The 17,572-nt window shown below is 43.6% G+C and overlaps 1 protein-coding gene across 9 annotated transcripts in view; it reads left to right on the top strand.

Annotated features, from left to right (window-relative positions):
- LRFN2 (leucine rich repeat and fibronectin type III domain containing 2) overlaps positions 1-17,572 on the top strand; it is a 685,481-nt gene that overhangs the window by 264,693 nt on the left and 403,216 nt on the right. The window contains exon 1 of one of the 9 annotated variants that reach the window (XM_068232732.1): positions 14,780-14,893. The exons of the other annotated variants lie outside the window; for them this stretch is intronic. The gene's annotated coding sequence lies outside the window, so the exon portion shown is untranslated. Of the gene's footprint in view, positions 1-14,779; positions 14,894-17,572 lie in introns of those variants that run through there. 9 annotated transcript variants of the gene reach the window in all.

Below are 17,572 nucleotides of genomic sequence, written 5' to 3'. Positions count from 1 at the left end.
TGGTATTGGCCATTTGGCTGGCTCCTATCTAATTTATGCAGGGCCATTTCTGGCAATTTCGATACCCCAAGCAAGGCACCTTTAATTTCTCCCTCCCCTCCCAATCTTGAGGCCAGGAAGATCATAGTTTACATAAATGTGTTTATTATGTATGCATTTTTAACATTATGTATTTACAGACTGACATATTGATTGAAAATCCAGAAGAGTTGCAACAATCAATATAATAATGATTAACTAGCACAATCATAGCACCTTCCACACATTGTTTGCTATACTGTCAGCAGTTCATGTTTTTGGTGCTAATCCCTCACATTCTTAATGGAACTAGAAGTTGTATAAAGGAATTCCAACAAAGCATTATGGGGTAAAATAGCTCTATGGTGGCTCCACCCTCTAGCTGTCACCCCAGGCATCTGGCTGGTTTGCCTATGCCTAAAAACGTCCATGAATGTGTGTACATACCTTAAGGCTGGTTTCACAGTGAGACGTTAAAGTCCCACGTTACAGCAGCCAGTAACGCAGCCTAACTCACAGCACTGTAAAATCAATGGGCTGTTAACAGTGCACACGTTGCGTTAGGGTATAACGCTGCACGTTAAATGAAAGTGCAGCATGCTGTAAGTTATATCCCTATAGAGCTGCGTTAGATTGTTTGCACATGCTCAGTGACCAGCCACATGGCTAATTAATATTCACTGCACTGTGGTGACTCGTGGTGGGACTCGTAGTGTTGTCCGGATCATGAACGAATCGTTCATTTGATCCGGATCTTTATTGTGAGTCGAATCATCCAGATCATCACAATGAAATATTCGGTGCACATACAGAATGTACAGTGCAGGGAAAGTCCTGTCCTGCTAGTCATTTCACCCAGTCTGCTTCCCTAGTAAAATGATTCAAATGATTCTGTTCAAAGATCCGGATCTTTTCAATAATTTGATTTGAATGATCCAAATCCTTAAAAAGAGCCGGGCTTCCCATCACTATCCTGGAGCAGCTGCTTTGAGAGCCGCATAATGCAGCTCAATCTGACGTCCAACTTCAACACCACCACGCGTTGCGTTAGGGGCACGTTATGTGACCTTAACGTCCCCTAAAACGCAACGTCTTGGTGGGAAAGAGGCCTACAGGATACCTTAGTCCTAGCAGTGCAGAAGCTTACCACACCTCCCTTGTCCCACCGTCAGCCTCCTTTTAGCTATAAAGTGAACCTTTTCGAAACCCCTGGTTGGCATGGGCACAGTATGTCTGCGGGAGTATGTGTGGAAGACATATCCGGCACGCGTGCCCTCTGACCCGGGCATACTACATGTGCATGCGCAGTATGTCCACTTGGGTACCTTATGACCGTGCTCCCCACCAACCTCTACTCCAGTGCACACATGCACTGGCTACATTTTCCCGCGGACATACTGCGCATGCACTGACTTTGCAGACCAGGACTTTGGAATGGGTAGCTTTACAGGCAGCTAAACGGAAGATGCCAGGGCAAGGGAAGTGTGGTAAGCTTCTGCACTACTCCCCATATACACACAAGGCGTCATTTTTCCATTTATTCAGGACTAAAGCATTCATTACAAAATAAACACCTTCTAAGGTATTGGAAGTACATTTTCCCTTTTCAAATTGTGGATGTGGCTTTACAGTAATAGGCGTTTATCATATTCTTTTTTTAATCTCCAGAGTTCAGCTTTAGGTTCCAGCCACGTAAGAGCTTCTCTCTCTCGGTAAGAGGACCCCCCACTTTCTCCCGAATTTGCTGCCTTTGCGTCAAGCTGCTTTCCAAAGCAGCACGCGGGGACTTTTTGAGGACAAAAAGCTGATAAAACTCTTATTTATCGGAGCTCCATCCTTGCTGCAGCCGGGAGTGAGATGAATATTCATGGAGAGTCGATGTGAGCCTTTCTCTCTCGTACCGTGAGCAATAATCAAACAAGAGACGATGGAGTGTGAGAGTATATTCAATGTCAAAAAGCAATTTACTGCAGAAATGTGCTTCTCCTACACTATCATTTCTCATTATTAAATATACGTATTGGCAAACATGCCTCTAGAGAGCTTATTAAAATAATGGACTCGTGTTAACAGGGAGAAGGATTCTGTAGCCATAAGCCATTGGGACGGAGAGGGGGGGGGGGGGGGTAGTTATGTGAAAGAGAGATATGACAATGACGGAGAACTGTAGCGGTGCAATGATGATGTGCTGGGCTGTTTGTAAATTACTGGAGGGAGCAAAATATTGCCGAGGATTGAGAGAAATGTGTAATTCTGAGGATGACATTGTGACGAGCGACTCCACCGACGGCAGGATCCTGGCGGAAGCTGACAATATGTAGCGAATCTCCTTGACTAATATCGCTTATGACGAGAGTCTTGAAGGTTTGACGTCTTAAAGGACTGATTCATGTAATAAAAACAGTTCATCTCACAGGTGTCACGGCAATGCCAAGTGTAGCTGAACATTGTTAGAAATGTCCATCCTCACTCAGCCTACAGTTAACTATCATTTTCCAAATTTGCTAATTCAGCCAGTAGGGATGAGCAAATTCTTTGCTGGCAGTTTTGTGACATTGTTGTACTTTTGACCTTGGCGTAACTATCAATCATGGACTGAAACACTGCTGGAGGTGCCCTGAATTATGTACAAGTGATGGAAATGGACAGGGCAGTTTCTAGGCTAAATCGCACCTAGGGAGAGTGGTAAAAATTGCGCCCCCTTCCCCGTGGACTCGGGAACCCTTACTCTTTAGGGACAGTCACACAGCCACAGGTCACAAGTATATCTGCCTACTTACTAGTGACCAGCCACTCATCCAGGAGAAAGCACGGACCAGGAAAACACAAAGGTGAAGACAGCCTGGAAAACCGACTCCACCATGGGCTCCCATGGGCTCCACGCACTGACAGCCTGCAATACCGCTAGAGGACATCAGGCGTCTTCATGGGATGGTGACGTGATGATGACTTGACGTCTGACGCAGGCAGCCTAGAGGAGTCAAGGAAGGTGATTGCACTGGTAATCTTCTTAATCTTCCATTTGGCTGCACTGCCTTCTTCTACTTGCCGGTCCCCTTCTTCTACTTGCCGGTCTGCGCCCGGGGCTGTCGCCCTGCCCAAGAAACAGCCCTGGAAATGGACATGTGTAATGTCTTACCTTCTTAGAAGGACAAACCATAAATAATGTAAAAAAGAATGTTTATTCATGCACGTTAGACAACGTGTTTCTCGGGTCGCAGCCCGCTTCCTCAGGTCAATACTATTTGCCTGCAGAATATGGCCAATCCGCTAGGGTGCCAATAAGAGCCTCCCTTCTGCAGTCTAGGACTTATCCACGAGATCCACTGACCGGCACCTGTATCTTGAAACCTGGGATACCGAGCAGGGATAGTTACATCCCCGCAGGCTCTGCCGGTGGTTTCAAGTTATTGCAACCCACTTTTGTGAGTATATTCATACTTACTATCCATTTATATCTGCATCCTACAGTACTGCACCATTGGGCTCCTGGTCTCTCTCATTACAGATACTTGGAGGTGGAGTTCACCCATCAAGGATCAACGGTTACCTCTATATCATGGGACTCCCCCGTGAAACTTTGATAGTGCCCCCCAATGTTCACACCCCTTTCCCATGCCTATCCCTGGTGACCCTCACTCTTTGGGGGCCTAACTTATAAGGGTCATAAAACAAGTGTGGCCATCATTATTTTTACTAGTGTAGCCACAAAGCCCCCCTGATCTGAAGTATGGACCCCTTTACCAGAGAGCGTAAAGTAGTAGTTGGGGCCCCCTTACAGCTCTGGGCCCCCCTGCAGTCCCAGGGGTTGCTCCCCTGTAGTTACGTCCCTTATGTCTGATCAGTAGATTACACAAAATTAAAAATGATTCTATGCATGATTGTTCATTGTACTTTCTCTTACAATTGTTTTTACAGAAAATCCTTGTAGTATGTTTGCCAGAGTCCCCTACTGCGGCGGTGCAGTCATCCCCGGCAAAACAGTTCAGCATACTGACCCAACAGGGAACCCGACCAGAAACTTCACTGAGCTCTGACTTAGGCTGCTTTGCTGACTGTACATTTTCTTATTTTTGTTTGGTGGGGGCTATTTGTATATACCTAATGTTGCTCTGCATACATCGTAGTACACACCCTTAGCAAAGCCCTAGTTGAGTGAAACATGTTGTTTTGTGGTTTGTATGCTGGGGGGGAGGGGGTCCCAGTACTCCTTAGCACTCCTTAGCACTCCTTACTAGCACCTGGTCCTGTCCATTTGTGAGACCATTACAGGGGTGTTTTATCTCCAAAGCCTGACTCATTGGAGCTAGAGATATGATTTTTTTCATACCTTATCAATAACATTCATTTTAAACCACCATCAAGCAAGAACATACTCATAATAATTTTTACAGCACTTTGTCATCTACTTTTTAATACTTCTTCAGTTGCAAACTTCTGAAAAGGTACTTTAACCTCCCTGGCGGTACGCAGTTTTAGAGGCTGTGTCCGCGGAAGGTATTTTTTAAAATAAAAAGTGTTTTATATGTGTTAGCTAGCACTTGGCTAGCTAACTATGTGCCCCAAGCCCCGCCGCACCTCTCTGATCCCCCCGATCGCCGCCGACAATATTTTCCACTCCGCGATCCTGCGAGAGCCGCAGCTTCACCAATCAGCTTTACTTGTTGCTATGGCGACGATTGGGCATGACGTCATGCGCAGTCCCGATCCCTCCCCATAGCGAAGCCTGGAGCTGATTGGGAGGCTGCGCCATCGCGGGATCCCTGGGGAGTATGTATTACGTCGGAGATCGGGGGAGAGCGGAGGGACTTGGTAGATATAGTTAGCTAGCCAAGTGCTATCTTAAGGCTATAGAACAAATTTTATTTTTTTAAAAATCCTCCCGGGGCCATGTGATCCTCTGCGGCTGCTAGCCTGACTGTAGGTCGGGCTTACCGCCAGGGAGGTAATAGTGAAGATGAAAAATTATGTTTTAGGAGGAAACTCAGGAGAAAAAGTTAATTGCATATGGGCCCTGAGGTGAGAGGGATATGGAAGCTGCCATATTTATTGCCTTATAAACAATACCAATAGCCTGGCAGTCCTGCCAATCTTTCATTTATCAGTAGTGCAAATCCAGTCAGACTTTAGTCAGAAACATCTTATCTGTATGCTTGTTCTGGGTTTATGGCTAAGAGTATTAAATGCAGAATATCAGCAGGATAGCCAGGCAATGTGCTTTGTTTAAAAGGAAATTCAGTACATAGATTGGTCTCCACATACCCCTCAAGGCAGGTGTCCTTTAAATACACAAAAGACTATTAACCCTTTCAGGACCGTCCGCCTAACCCCCTTAAGGACCAGGTGATTTTGCATGAGGGGGTGGCACGTTTGGGGGGGAGGGGGGTCAGGCAGCCGTATCCCTCATAGGGCTACCTTGGGCATGGTGTGTCCTTTAGCCAGGTGTCCCCCCAGTAGCTGGCAGCCTTTACTCACCTCCCAGGCTCCAGCGATGAGCAGCTGTGGACCCCTCCGCTCTCGCCAGCATCCCCGCTCGTACTGTCGCTAAGACCCGGGTCGCGGCTTGAACACATCATCATGGCGGGACCCGGCACTTACGTCAGAACGAACGGGGATGCCGGCCAGAGTGGAGTGGAGTCGGCTGATCGCCGGGGGAATGTCAGGAAGGTGAGTGGATCCTCTTCTTCCCTCCCCCCCACCGCCGCAAGCTCTTATAGTGATCACTACGATCCGCCAGTGATCATATTGATCACGTGATCAGGAGTCATACGCGATGGCTCCTGATCACTGAGGGGAGATGTCAGCTGTCATATGACAGCTTAATCTCCCCTCTCGAGTGCGAACGATCGCGGCGGGAGTGGAAACGGCAGGCAGCGTAAATCCTACCCCGCATCAGGCTTAGACAGCCACAAGTGCGGCATAGGATTTCAATTGCAGCATGTGTTTACTGTTTAGGGATGCGCAGCCTTTCCCCCCACCTTTCCTTAGCGGCATAGGATTTACCTACAGCAGTCCCCAAAGGGTTAAAGAACGCAATGTAATCCTGCCAAATATTCAGAATTGAGTGTATTGGGAATTGTGAAGGGAAGGCTGGAGTTCTGACAGCAGCATTTCACACTATTCCTCTTCATATGACAGGCAGAAGAAATATGTGGAAACCCGCGATGTGTGGTGTGTACATAACTCACTTTACACCATGAATGGGACAATCTATCATAGACACGCATGGAACTGTGAATCTGAGATATCTGGGATGTCAATATGTAAACAAGATAATTAATTCAAGCTGTACCCAAGCCAACAATGTTTTTTTTTTTTTCCTTTGCTTTTGAGCTTGCATTGATTGAGAAACTAATAGAAGACCTACCATGCTCTTAATGGTGCCTGTGCCTCTAGAACAGTTGTCCTCAAACTAAGACCCGTGGGCCGAATGTGGCCCCCTGAGGCTTTTTTACCGGCCCCCCACACACAAAATATATTACAGATGCGGTCAGCTACATCTTTAATTATTGGTGGTCTGCATATAGAATGAAGCCAGAAAGCAGTAATTCGCTAGTTTCCAATCAAATTCCACATCAGGTGACACTGTTGTCCAAGTGGACTGCAGGCTGTCACCTGGGTATGCTTCACTGTCTGGTGCACAAAGACTTCTACATCATTTTATGTATACTCCGGCCCCCAGCAGTCTGAAGTATGTTGGCCCGGCCCTTGACCCAAAATGTTTGGGAACCCCTGCTCTAGAAGATAAATGCGTCCACTTAAGGTGGCCATATATCTATCGACTTGGCGGTTGATCGACCATGTGATTCAATAACTATTATCGAATCGGATGAAAATTGGTGGTGCCAAGAGCATACCTGATCGGGCTAAAATCGATCCGACATGCTGCAAGATTTCGGGCCGCCATGGTCAATCGGCTGCGCAGCGGTAACGGCAAGCAAAATCCGGAAGAGCAACAAAACCCCGGTGCTGCTCCCCTAGTGTATAAATGTACCCCTGAGTTTGCATTTATACATTGCCAGTCCTGTGTTGTCCGCTGCGCGTTGCCCATCTATCTTCGGAATCCCCAGCTCTTCCTTTAGCGGTATACAGGTCACTGAGCTCACAAACGCAGCAGACTCAGCCGATTCCTAAAAGATTTTATGCAGAAATTGATCAGGGATTGGCCTGTGGTGTACAGTATGGGCAGCCGACAGATCTCTCCCTGATCAGATTCGATCCGAGAGGGATTTGTCTCTTGGCCGAATCTGCCCATCATTGCAGGTATCCATACATCAGATGTATGGATACCTTTACTATGAGGTTGGGCGGGGTCGCAAACAGCAATAAACCCCAAACGAACAATCTCTAAAATACATGATAACATCTAATTGCCCATACTACAATTTACTGCTCCAGGCACTTTTTGCAAGCGTCTTCAGGTGTCCTCAATGTCTGCTGATTGCTCAGTAGCCATTGGGCACCCTACAAAACAGGGGCAACTCCAACTTCAGATTTTTTTGGGTTGGCACAAACAGGGCACAATGGTTAACTAACACTTCCTGTTTTCTACACCTCTCATCACCATCTTAGGTCTGCTACAATAAGTGTGTATATCAGTTCCAGCATGTGCATTTGTCATGGTCTATTGATGCCCTCACTAGGATGCCTTGCCCTTGGTATTGCCTTGCTCGCCTATGCCTAAAATAACCCTGATCTCCATATTCTTTTTCTTCAGATTTCATATTTCCGATGTATATTTTTAGACCATTGGCATAAACACAAGCTTCAACTTCTCCCCATCCCTCCCCTCGTTTACTTATGTAACACTGACAAGTTTCTATACATGAACTGACATCTTCATTAAGATAAACCATAACTGAGAACTGATAATAATGACTTGTCACATTTGTTTTCACTTCATTAGAGAGTTGGGAACAGTGTGTAAACTTGTGATAATTGGATACAATAAAGTAAATAATGAAGAGGTTTCCGTGAATGGGACCCTCCTCATTAGACAGAAACTGGTGTGAACTGCGATGTGACAGGTTTATCTGAATATGGAAATATTATGTTCCAGCTCTGCTATTCTTAGACTTTTGGTGGAGATTTAAAGAGGACCTAAACTCTTCCACAGGAGAGAAGAAAAACACTGAGAAACCCACCCTATGTGCATTTAGACATAACCACCTGTCTAATTCTCTCTTACCTGGAAGTAATGAGCCACTGTAATTTGAGCTGTCAGCTTTGTTTGACGTGTGCCGTTTAGACAGGCTATATGTAAACACAGGAGTTTAACACTTTCTGTGCTCCCATCAAACCAGGAAGTACTGTTACTTTTACTATTATTATATTTTACTGAAAGAGTAATTTAAAGACATATAATTAGTAATTAACGTTAAAGCTAGTTTGTGATTTCCACATAGTCTGGTACATTTCTAAACAATAATGTTAAATGATTGGTTAGTGTACTAATTAATATATGGCATGTCATGATTTGTAAATAAAAGGAACATTCAAATCTAGACCAAGGCACTATCTGCATGCAGTTTATATATTCTCTTCATATTTGTGTGCATGTTTCCTCTGGGCATTACAGTTTCCTCTTACGTCCCAAATAAGTACAGATGACCTACATCTAACTGGCTTCACAAATTTTGACTTTCGTTTATGATGTAAATATGACTATGGTAGGGATTAGATTGTGAGCTCCTCTGAGGACAGTCAGTGACATGCCGATGTATACTGTAAAGTGCTACAGAAGATGTCACTGCTATATAAATACATAATAATAATAATATGTTAGGACATTAGACTAGAACTATGGCAGGATTAGATTGTAAGCTCCTCCAAGGACAGTCAGTGGCATGACTATGTTCTCTGTAAAGTGCTGGAGAAGGTGTTTGTGATATATAAATACCTACTACTACTACTACTACTACTACTACTACTACTACTACACATTAGACTATGCCTATGGTGATATCAGATTGTGAGCTCTTCTGTGGACAGTTAGTGACATGACTATGTACTCTGTAAAATACTGCAGACGATTTCAGTGCTATATAAGTACATAATAATAACAACAGGACAGAACATTAGACTATGATTTTGTTAGGCATTGTAAGATCCTCTGAGCACAGTCTGTGACATGACTGTGTACTCTGTAAAGTGCTGCAGAAGATGTTAGTGCTATATAAATACATAATAATGATAATAATAATAATAGGTTAGAACATTAGACTATGATTATGGCATGGATTAGATTGTAAGCTCCTCTGAGCACATTCAGTGACATGACTTGCTTGAAGTAGTAACATCTCACTCACCGTCTCTAATCCCTAACATTATCCTCCCCCTACCTGAGCAATAACTGCTATTTCGTATCCCAGACTTGGACCCTTCCTCTAACCCATTGTTCCTAAGATATTTCAAATATATAAAAAGAGAAAGATTAGAAATAAAAAGATTTTAAAATGGCTTAAAAGTCTTATTAAGTGAGCCAAGAAAGTTTCCTATGGGGGAAGATTATTTGGAAATGTCAATTCTTTGAAAAGCGGAGGAGAACAGCGGTGGATTTGCTGCTGGGTCACTGTGCCCCCTTCAGCCTGCAGAGAATATATTTTAGTTTAGAAAAAAAAAAGGCTGTAGTGATCAGTGAGTTGTATTATTTCCCCAAAGACTTTTTATACTTTTACCAGTCCCTCAGATATGAGTGTATACAAAATCTGTTAAAGGACCCCATCACAAAAAAATTGTAACATTAAAAATGCACGTAAACACATACAATGAAAAAGTATGTTTCTTTAAAATGAACCATAGGTTACTTTTTTCCCATCTTGCTATCACTTACAGTAGGTAGTAGAAATCTGACTGAACCGACAGGTTTTGGTCTAGTCCATCTCTTCATGGGGGTTACTCAGCATTGCCTTTATTTTTTTATAAACACTCCCCTCGAAAAGGATTTACTGTATTTTTTGGACTATAAGACTCAGTTTTTCTCCCCCAAAGGTGGGGGAAAAAGTCACTGCGTCTTATAGTCCAAATGCAGTTAGGTAAGTATCAGCTCTTTTATTTACCGCCCCTTTATCAAGCTAAGCTGTCTTGCAATCCTATTGCAAGACAGCTTAGCTTGATAGAGGGGCGGTTGCCCTGAAACGTCATTATGATGGCTGTCATCTAAAATAAAAGAGTTGATACTTACCTGATGGTGCCGGTCATATCCTTTGGAACTACTAGAGAGCTGGAGTGTGGCCAGCTTGACTGTGGCACATCACATTGAACAAATTAAGAGGAGTGCTCCACTAAAGCTACTAGGATTATAGTCCAAATGCAGGGAGTTCCTGACTTGTGAACGCTGCCAATGCAAGCCTCCAACCAGCCGCACTGTCGGGGACTCCCTGTACTGTGCCCAAACAGAGGAGGACACAAGGGGGGGCACAAAGGGGCACAGAGGAGGACACAGGGGGACAAATGGAGGACACAGGGGGACACAAAGGGGCACAGAGGAGGACACAGGGGGACAAATGGAGGACACAAGGGGACACAAAGGGGCATAGAGGAGGACACAGGGGGACAAATGGAGGACACAAGGGGACACAAAGGGGCATAGAGGAGGACACAAGGAGGACAGGGGCGAACACAGTAGGGGACACAGGGGGACACAAGGGGGGCTGAGGAGGACACAGGGAGACACAAGAGGTACAAGGGGGCATGAAGTACAAAGGTGGTATAATCCACAAGATGCCCCTTCACCATGGATGCACCAGGTTTAGTATATATTTTTTTTCCCTCTGTTTTTTGTCCTCTAAACCTAGGTGTGTCATATGGTCAGAAGTGTCTTATACTCTGACAAATATTGGTATATAAAGATGCTGGCCAGCCTCCCTGCTTGCTGCATGCCTTTTTAGCAGTTGGACGGAGCAACTGCCATTCACTAAGGGCTTATGAAAAGAAAGAAAACCCTGAGAATCCCCCATGAGGAGGTGGGCTAGGCCAAAAACCTGTTGGTTCTGTCAGATTTCTACTACCTACAGAAAGCGACAGAAACATAGTAGAAAAGTAATTTATGGCTCATTTTACTCTGGAAGAAATGTACGTATTTGAATGGGTTTACATGTATTTGAAATGTTACAATTTTTGCGATAGTGGTCCTAGTAGAGAGTGTACCTGAGGCGATATGTGGCGTGATGAGATAACCATGTGCATGTACAGTACAAAACATAGTAATATAACCAGGCTGTTTTACTTGCTTTATTTTGCTGCCTGAAAGAGTTAATTTTCAGACGTGGAAGTGACCGCTTCTGTCTTGTCAGTAGCTTGTCAGGAATATAGTTAGCATCACTGATAAGCTAATTACAGCCATAAAAGTTTTCTTGGCAGAATACAACTTCTGAGGACAAGGGAGAGATAGGACAAGGCCAATAGGTCATGTGTTTTCACTCTGGGACACTTAATAGACTGCTACTGATTAGAGACAGTAAAACAATCAACCTACTTTGTGAATGTTTAATTATAAAATAAAACCCTGGGATACTTAGAGAGTCTGAAGCGAGAATAAATCTCGCTTCAGACCTCATAGATAGCAGGGGCATGCGTGCCCCTGCTAAAAGGCCGCTATCCCGCGGCTTACCGGGGGTCCCTTCACCCCCAAACCCACCCCGTACAGAGCGGAATTTCTTCTGCATTGAGGCAGGGCTAACCGCAGCAGCCCTGCCTCCCGCGCGTCTATCAGACGCCTACCTCCGCCTCTCCCCCGCCCCTCTCAGTCTTCCTTCACTGAGAGGGGCGGGGGAGAGGCGGCGATGCACGTCTGATAGACGCGACTGGAGGTAAAGCTGCAGCCATTAGCCCTGCCTCAGTTCACGACCAACTTTGCGACCAATGCTTGCGGGGGTGGGTTTAGGGGTGAAGGGACCCCCGTTTAGCGGCGCGATATCGGCGGTTTAGCAGGGGCACACGTGCCCCTGCTAACTATAAGCTCTGAAGCGAGAATTATTCTCGCTTCAGAGTCTCTTTAAAGTCATTTTTAGGAGTAGGGCGATAAATATAATTGGTTATCTCATCAGTTATTTTTCACCTCGAGTTCACTTTAACCACTTAAGCCCAACTGGACGAGATTTCTCGTCCAGTTGGGCTGCGCGCACTCCTGCGGGTCGCGCGCGCTCCCGCGGGCCCCCCCGTGCGCGCCCCCGCTGCTGCCCGCTAGCCCACCGATCAGTGAAAGGGATTATAAATCCCTTTCGCTGATCGGACCCCCCCGGAGAAAAGCCGACAGCATCTCTTCAGATGCTGCGGCTTTTCTGAGCTCTGGGCTCCTTTCTTCTGCCTGGGAGCGAGATCGATCGCTCCCAGGACTTTTTGATTCTGGCCATCTTGTGGCCAAATAGCAAATTACACCTGAAAAAAAAAAAATTTCAAATTAAACATATAAATATATTAAAAAAAACCCTGTTTACCTCCCACACCAAAAATACCCACATACAAGTTTAAATAAAAAAAAAAAAAAAAATTACAGTAATAAAAAAAAAAAAAAAACATAAATAGTTACCTAAGGGTCTGAACTTTTTAAATATGCATGTCAAAGGAGTATATCAATATGATTTAATAAATTATGGGCTTCTAAACAGTGATGGACGCAAAACGGAAAAAATGCACCTTTATTTCCAAATAAAATATTGTCGCCATACATTGTGATAGGGACATAATTTTAACGGTGAAATACCCGGGGCATATGGGCAAATACAATACGTGAGTTTTAATTATGGAGGCGTGTATTATTTTAAAACTATAATGGCTGAAAACTGAGAAATAATGAATTTTTTCCATTTTTTTCTTATTCTTCCTGTTAAAATGCATTTACAGTAAAGTGGCTCTTAGCAAAATATACCACCCACAGAAAGCCTAATTGGTGGCGGAAAAAACAAGATATAGATCAATTAATTGTGATGAGTAGTGATAAAGTTATTGGCAAATGAATGGGGGGTGAAAGTTGTTCGGATGTAAAAAAATTTCAACCCTTCGGGCTTAAGTGGTTAAATCAAGGTTTACAGCTTACTGTTTAATTTATTTGCTTTGAATACAGTATATAAAAAGTAATATTTATTTTGTACTATACTTTATCCTACTTCTGATTAGTTTCATTTGACTCCGACTCTTCTTGACTGTATGCACTTTAACAAGCCAGATAGGTTTGTCAATCACGGCTTCTTTCAGTTGTTGCAGAGGCATGTTCATAGCTTCACATACGCTGTCTATCCATCTTAGCCTCCGTCGTCTTCTTCTTCTTTTGCCCTCAGTTTCTACAAACAACAAGGATTTCTGGTCTTCTCATTATGGCCCATATGCAATTCACTTTTTCTCCTGAAATTTCTCCTAGGTGGTATTGTCACACCTTGGCCCATATGCAATTACATTTTTCTCTTGAGTTTTCTCCTAGGAAATAAGTTTTATCTTCTCTTTAAAATAACTTTCCAGCACTTCTTAATTGAAAAGGTACTAAAAAGTAGGTGAGAAAGTAGTATCAAAACTATTTTTGAGCATTTTCTTGTTTGCTGGTGGCTTATAAGCCATATTTTATTGACTTTTAACCCGCTTTTAAACCACCTGTAAGCAAGAAAATACTCAAAATAATTTTAGTAGTACCTTTTCACCAACTTTTGGGTGCTTTTTCAATTGAAAAAAGATTGTTTTAAAAAGATGATTATCTCCTAGGATATAACTCAGGAGAAAAAACGTAATTGCATATGGGCCAATGTGACCAAGGTGTTTGAGATTTAATAGCAGTATCAGCCCTTCTAGTGGACACTCTTGCTTTATTTCTTTAAGTACGGACTGGTTAGATCTTTAGCATTCCAGAGATCCCTCAAACGCTTTCTCCACACCCATAATTCAAAAGCATCCACTTTTCTATGCATGCCCTTATTTATAGATCATTGTATATATCCTTTCCAGGGAGTCCATTTGTAAATAATAAAGGCAATACAACCCCCCCCCCATGAGGAGATGGGGGCTAGTGCCACTGTAAATGACAGCAACATAGGGAAATAAGTGTACTTTGAGAGAGACGTAGATTTTTTTTACCTCCTTTATTTTCAGGGATGCCAATTCCACATTCTTGTACAACACTTTGTTGAGATTAAATCTAAAATCAGTAAATAAAGGGGATTTAAAGTCTGAAAATGGACTCTCATTAGATTTAGAGTGTGGGGAATATTTATGTATCATCCCATTTTTTTTTTACCCAGAGCAACACAACCTTTGCTGTTGAGAATAAGTGACACTATCACTATTGCCAGGTCTAAGTCAACACAGTCACAGGACTTTCAGTTTCCATTAGCAGATAGGACAATTCAACATTTCATTTAGGAGTCTTCTTCTGGAGGCAGGAAAGTGTCTTTATTAACAGTTAGAACAGTCTTGCAGCCTTGTCTTGTCTTCACTGGCTTGGACTATTTCCCACTACAGATGGTATGATTTTGTCTAAAGCTTAAAGGGAACCTGTATTGAGTAAAATTATTTAAAATAAACACATGAGGTAACTTCAAATGACGATTACATAGTTATCTTGCCATCAGTTCCTCTCAGAAGCTCACATTTTCTTCTGACAATGATCCCTTCCAGTTCTGACAACATTTTGTCAGAACTGAAATATATCAGTTGCTGTCAGTTATATACAGTATCAGTTGCTGTCAGTTACAGTGGAGAGGAGAACTGATGTGTCCATGTTTCCCTATGGCTCAAGTGGGTGATGTTACAATTTAACTCTGTGCTGACCAGGAAGCTGTTATGGTGTAATGACCATTTTCAAAATGGAGGACAGAGAATTCTCTTGATCACAGTGGCCGAACAGGACGCAGGAGAGGAGAAAGAGATTGAGGAGTAGACTACATGGGAGGTAAGTATGCCTTGTGTATGCTTATTTTCACGTTTAATTTTCAGTTCAAGTTTTCTTTAAAGTATATTGGCTACAATGGCTAGGCTAATATGAAGAGCTTAAAAGTGCTCAGTAAGGAAAACAATTGCTCACCTCACAATTATATATAGCACAGAAAATGAGCTTTTTGTTATATGGTTTACAAAGCTACCATTTTCTATTGTAAAATAACTGCATGGCCAACACTGTGTAATATAGAATGCAGAAGTATGAAACACCTCTACATCCGAAAGTATGTTGGATGTTTCTGTAGTCTTTTTAACACATTGAAGTCTCGTTCTGCATATCCAAAACATCTGCCAATTTCTGTTTAGCATTTTGAAGAGTTTAAAGAGAACCTAAAGTAAAAAAAAAACAACGAGATGAACTCACCTGGGGCTTCCCTCAGCCCCCCTGCAGACGATCGGTGCCCTCGCAGCTCCGCTCATATACATATAGCTCATATACAGGCTGGGAACGCGAACAATCACTCGCGTTCCCATGCCTGTCGGCCGGTGGCGGCGAAACCGGAAGTGTTCGCCGGTGGGTCCTGGGACATCGGAGCGGAGCTGCGAGGGCACCGATCGTCTGCAGGGGGCTGAGGGAAGCCCCAGGTGAGTTCATCTCGTTTTTTTTTTTTTTTTGACTTTAGGTTCTCCTTAACACTCTGGTTCAGCTCTAGTGATTGGTCTAATAATTCCAATTTTACGCAGGATTATGCACATTTGTGTGTAATTTTATGCGACTTGACGGTCGACTAGTCCTACTCAACTCAAAGAAGTATTTATATGTTATTGACCATCTCTATTAGTACTTCACCTCAGAGCCTTCTAAAATATTCTTCAGCACTTTGGAGAGATCTGCAATCTTCTTTAACAGGTTAGAGATGTTGCGGGATTGCAGAACAAAATTGATAATTTCTCCAAGGTGTTAAAGGGAACCTGAAGTGAGAAGAATGGGGTGGTTGCCATCTTCATTCCTTTAAAAATAATGCTAAAGCCTGGCGTTCATGCTCAGTTTTTGGCTTTAGATGTCTGTGGTACACACCTGCAATAAGCTTGCAGCCAGTGGCATTAGACCAGAGATGAAGCACCTTATCTCCCTGGTCATTCCTGGCCACAGTATTAAGGCCGTACACACGCTTGACTAAAGTCGGCTGAGGCAGCTGATAATGACCACCTCGGCCAGGCCTGGATTTACCTCACAGGGGCCTATAGGCACAGATGTCCTGGCACCCAGGGATGGCCTTGCCTTTTGTGTTCAACAGTTGTCCGAAGAAAACCCCAGATAGCCATTTAGCAGCAACTACATTCACGCAGTCCTTGTGGCACAATTGGTTAGTGCATTTGGCTGTTAACGAAAGGTTGGTGGTTCAAGCCCACCCAGGGATGGCCTTGCCTTTTGTGTTCAACAGTTGTCCGAAGAGAACCCCAGATAGCCATTTAGCAGCAACTACATACACACAGTCCTTGTGGCACAATTGGTTAGTGTATTTGGCTGTTAACTTTAAGGTTGGTGGTTCAAGCCCACCCAGGATGGCTTTGCCTTTTGTGTTCAACAGTTGTCCGAAGAGAACCCCAGATAGCCATTTAGCAGCAACTACATACACACAGTCCTTGTCGCACAATTGGTTAGTGCATTTGGCTGTTAACCGAAAGGTCGGTGGTTCAAGCCCACACAGGGATGCCCTTGCCTTTTGTGTTTTGTGAAGGGAACTAATGTACCCTTCTTAAACTGGAAGATTGAATACAAACGTAAGCAGACTTCAGAGTGGCGCATCAGAAGTGTGCTGGGCCCATAACCCAGAGGTTGATGGATTGAAACCATCCTCTGCTAGGCATGATTTCATTTTTGCACCTCGCTTTATCGCAAGGGCAAAACGGTTTCCGTAGCCCTGTAGGAGAAAGTGTAATAAGAGCCCTGCCGTAACATAGATATTACGGTAGCTAAGACTACTCCTAGGCCTTTCTTGTAGGTGAAGAGATGAGTAAAATGGCTGGCTTCAGCCTGTAATGTTAGTTGACCTGGGCTTGATTCCTGGCCAATGGTGGTATAGCGGTGAGGATAGCTGCCTTCTAAGCAGTGGACCTGGGTTTGATTCCTAGCCAATGTATGTGAGCGTGCTTTTGACATCCTACAAATCCCTGGAAGACAAGATCCTCTGGAGGAGGAGGAGAAGGAGGGAAGGAGGAAGGAGGGGAGGGTAAGAGGATAGAAGGTGTTTTTAAAGGTTAGAAATGTTTTTGAAGCATTTTATAAGGCACTTCCGGTTTCTCTATCCGGATATCCGAATAGGTTGGATATCCACGGATAATGCATTCGGATATCCGCATTCATGCGGATATCTAAAAGGTCAGATTCAGATATCTGAACCGGATCCGGATATCTAGATATCCTGATCCGGATCAATTCGGATTTTAAAAAGTACTATCCAAGCATCCCTGTTTGGAAGCTTCTGCAGCAATCTTAGGGACCTTGAAACATTTTGGAGAGGTAAGTGATTACCACTCTTTTAAAAAATATGTATATATTTTTTATATTTAAAACACTAAAATAGAACACACATTGGGCGCCTCCATCCTACCAGTTTCCTCATACTAATAGCATTCATATAAGACATAACTCTGAGGTATCCCTTTTAACCTCTGTCCCATTCATACT

This window comes from Hyperolius riggenbachi, chromosome 4 (genome assembly GCF_040937935.1).
Source record: "Hyperolius riggenbachi isolate aHypRig1 chromosome 4, aHypRig1.pri, whole genome shotgun sequence".
NCBI classification, from domain to species: Eukaryota; Metazoa; Chordata; class Amphibia; order Anura; family Hyperoliidae; genus Hyperolius; species Hyperolius riggenbachi.
This window is presented reverse-complemented; position numbering and strand designations above follow the sequence as displayed.